Raw genomic sequence first — 4,495 nt, forward strand, 5'->3', positions numbered from 1 at the left:
CCCTTCTGCCTTTTTGTTTGTTGATTAATTTCTTCTTACTACTTTCATTATGCATCTACATTTATTTATAGTTTATAAAGAGTTTGCTTCCCTATTGTCATGAAAGGTCATCTAGCTCTCAACACCTCAAGTGGAACAGTTACAGGGACATGACTTCTTAATTGTTCCTTTGAACCGTTTGCTGCATAAGGAACAAAAGTATTCTCTTTGGTCTGGGGTGCCCGGAGGGAGCCAAGAGGGCCCTGGGAACCCACGCCTTATGTGCTCCCAGAGAGACAATGTATACCTAGGAACTAATGAACCATTCTGTAGCCTAACCCACCAGGTCCAGTTACCATCTGGAATGCCTCCTGGGGGCCAAGTGGACCTAGGGGTTGGAGTAACTTGTATCCATAGATACATTCCTTTGTTGCAGGAGTGGGGATTTCGAACCCATTTGTCCCCCTCCTTGGCTGGGAAATATATGGGGCTATCCTTCCTTTAGGTAGGGGACGGGAAGGCGGGGGTGGCACCGTCTGGATATAAGGTTTCATTTTTCATCTTCGGAGTCTCATGGTTTTTCCCTCATCCCCAGAATACATCCCCGAGTTTGCCCCCATGGGTTTATTTTGAATCATCAGTGCCAGTTAGACCAGGGGGATGGCCATGATGAGTAACAGGAGGGATACCAGTAGCTTCCCATTTGGAGGGTCGCTGTGCTTTGCCCTTGTGCCAACCACCCGGGCTGTGCCATCAGGAAGGCTGGATGGATCGGCTCCCGGCAAAAGTCATTGGAAAATACTCGCTAAAACTGAAGGAAAGCATGAGTTGTCTTTCCATTCTTTTTCTTTTTCGTAGGTCAGAAGAAAGTGTGCTTCGCTTGAAGAAATACTCCCTTACGTAAATCAAGTAGGGAAGATGGGGATGGGAGGAATCAGTGTAGGAGTAAGAATTTGTCCCAGGAGAACTTGGACGGCATCTCCCTTACATCTCCTATTTATTTCTGCCTCCTACGAATTTACTAAGGGGTCTTGGCTTCCAACAGACCTGGGTTTGAATCCTTGTGCACCACGGACTTGTGAGGCCTGAGGCAAGCTATTTAACATTTCTAAGTTTCTGTTTTCTCCAGCGTTAACAAGAGGTCTGTAGGTAAGCATTAAGGACCTACCTAACAAGAGGTAGGTCTGTGGTAAGGATCAAATAAGGAAACGTATGTTAAGTACACTGTGGTGTTGGGCATATGGCAGGTATTGAATAAATAAATGTTAGCCATTTGTGTTATTATTGGGAAGAAATTACTGACAAAGGTTTATCAGAGGGAAAAAGCATAAGAGTGAGGGAAAAATAGTCAACTTGAAGAATCACTGCTCGTTTCCTAGGATTTATCTAACATATGTGTATCTGTTATAATGCTTAGTCTAGGTGAACTTTTTTTTTTTTTAATGAGCTTATTCAATATAGAGCGTTTCGGAATACATTTGGTTTTCAATTTCGAATACAATAAGATTCAGGATAATGTGAACTATTATTTAAGAAAAGCACACGTCGGGGCTCCTGGGTGGCTCAGTCGGTTAAGCCTCTGACTTCGGGTCAGGTCACGATCTCGCGGTCCATGAGTTCGAGCCCCGCGTTGGGCTCTGGGCTGATGGCTCAGAGCCTGGAGCCTGCTTCTGATTCTGTGTCTCCCTCTCTCTCTGCCCCTCCCCCATTCATGCTCTGTCTCTCTCTGTCTCAAAAATAAATAAACGTTAAAAAAAATTTTTTTTTAAAAAAAAGAAAAGCACACATCATAAAATTTAAATGATGGCATTAAGATTTCTAAAGCAAACATTTCTTTTTATACTACCAATAGAAATAATATTTCTCAAAATCTTATTTGTATGGAACCATGAGTAAATGAAGAACATACCACATAAGTAAAATTTCCAAGTTACTAAAACCAAACCCTTAACATAAAAAAACTTTAAAAGTATATTTTATGTTATAATAGCTATCATTTATGATGACACATGCAGATACATAATATTTTAAATAGCCATTTGGACAATATCCCTTCTTGTTAGCATTTTCTCACTGACTGTGGTTCATTGATCTAGACATCAATTATTGCACAATGCGGAAATAGGCATTGCCCTCAGGAGCTAGTAGAACTCATAAGATAGAAACTCACCAATCCAAATAGCCTCGCACTGAAGAATTTTTCAAGAAATACAATTCAGGGGCACCTGGGTGGCTCAGTCGGTTAAGCGTCCGACTTCGGCTCAGCTCATGATCTCACAGTCCGTGGGTTCCAGCCCCGCGTCGGGCTCTGTGTTGACAGCTCAGAGCCTGGAGCCTGTTTCAGATTCTGTGTCTCCCTCTTTCTCTGACCCTCCCCTGTTCATGCTCTCTCTCTGTCTCAAAAATAAATAAATGTTAAAAAAAAAAAAAAAAAAGAAATACAATTCACATTGCTTTGTAATCGTTTCAGGAAGGCAGGAAGGAAAACCTTTTCCCCTTCGGGTCCATAGCTGTGCCTGAAAATTAAACTGGCCAAGATAGATTAACAGGACAAACGCATGCAAATAATGCTGTAAGTTTCACATGACACAGGAGGCTTCATAAGGAAACGAAAACACAAGGAAAAGGTTAAGCTTGGACATCGTTTATACTAGATTTAGTAAAGAGAAAAAAGTTATGGAAAAAAGTAATAGGACAAAGGAGCGTGAGTTCAGGACAGTAAACTGGGAGAAATGAGCAAAGTCTGTTCATTTCGATTTCCTCCATCTTTGGAGATGAGGGCGCTCCTTTCTTCCAGGTACAGGGAGGAGACCTCTCACAAGTGGGTCCTACACTCTGCTTCAGGGGAGAAGGGGAGGGGTCAGAGAGCTTTTCCTGCACCTGCTGCTCTCAAATTCCTTTAGCTGAAAATATCCAATATGCCAAGGTACCATATTTGAGAGTAGCATTTTTTGAACCCCATCCACATCCTTTTCCTCTAGCGGAAAGAAGAGAAAAAACCTTTTTTGAAAGACAAATGGGACAGGGGAGCTGCACGGTGGCCCCCTCTGTGTTCTTCAGGGTCACCACACTGCCACACCATCTTCTAGGCTCCAGAATTCAAGGGTGATTCTATGCCTTCCTGAGCACTCCCAGTTCTCATTTCTGAGCTTTCTCTAACCCAGCTATTTAGAGAGTCCTTGTCCTAAGCATAGGATTCACTAACACAGAATGCAGCTGGGTGACGGAGGGTTCCGACTATCTTTCCAAGTCTTAGAATATTCTGCCAATGTGGAACTCTGAGCTGATCATTATAGGCCAGCACATATCATTTCCGTGACCATAAGCTACTACTACCATTAGTAAAGTGCTTGTGGCTTTTTAAAAAAATGCTTATTGATTTCTTTATTTATTTACTTATTTATTTTGAGGGGGTGTGGGGAGGGACAGAGAGAGGGGGAAAGAGAGAATCCCAAGCAGGCTCCACACTGCCAGCACACAGCCTGATGTGGGGCTCAATCCCACGAACTGTGAGATCATGACCTGGGCTGAAACCAAGAGTTTGATGCTGAACTGACTGAGCCACCCCGGTGCCCCAAAGTGCCTGTGGCTTTTTAACACCAGCAACATAGCAGATAGTCAATGTGTCTTAGTTGAATTGGGTTAGAGGGTGATCTTTCTTTTCATAAAAGCGTCCATAAGAGAATACTGAGAAAACTGTATTATAAATATTCACAATTGAAATAAAATAGACTAATTCCTTGAAGAATATAAACTATCAAAAGCCAGTCAAGATGAAATATATGTTATCTTATAGTTATTAAAGAAATTAAATTTACAGTTTAAAAACCTCTGGGGGCGGGGGGAAGTCTCCCAGCCTAGATGCTTTCACTGGAGAATTTTACTAAACATTTAAAGAAGAAATGACACTGTTGTACATATCTTTTCTAGCAAGTAAAAAAGGGGAAAACATTTCTTAACTTATTTTTTGAGGCCTGCATCACGTGGGTACCCAAATCAGACAATGATAGTACAACAAAAGAAAACAACAGACCAGTGTTCCTTATAAACATAGATACAAAATCCTAAAAAAAAAAAAATGTGAACAAGTTAAATCCAACATTATTTAAAAAGAATAACACACCATGAGTTGGGATTTCTTTCAAGAATGCAAAGTTGGCTCAATATTCAAAATCAGTCAATCTAATTCACCATATTTTTATTTCGAGCTGTCTCTGCGTTTTAAACATAGCACCCAGCATGTTACAGAAACACCATTCATAAACCCCAGTCACGGGTGTCGGATGGGAGCAGGGTACATGTATAAATAGCCTGTGTATGTCAAACAAAAGAAAAGAAAGGAAGCTTGGGGAATAAGGTGGAAATCATCGTGCCCAATTTAAACCATATTTACAACCTAATTTACAACCCTCCTGGAACGACTCCTCCCCAAAAAGGAGAGAACATCAAATAGAAAATTCTACATAGGCTAACATCCTCAGGTTGAACTAAACAGAACAAATGAGGCTCTAAGTAT

This window comes from Neofelis nebulosa, chromosome 8 (genome assembly GCF_028018385.1).
Source record: "Neofelis nebulosa isolate mNeoNeb1 chromosome 8, mNeoNeb1.pri, whole genome shotgun sequence".
Classification (NCBI taxonomy): Eukaryota; Metazoa; Chordata; class Mammalia; order Carnivora; family Felidae; genus Neofelis; species Neofelis nebulosa.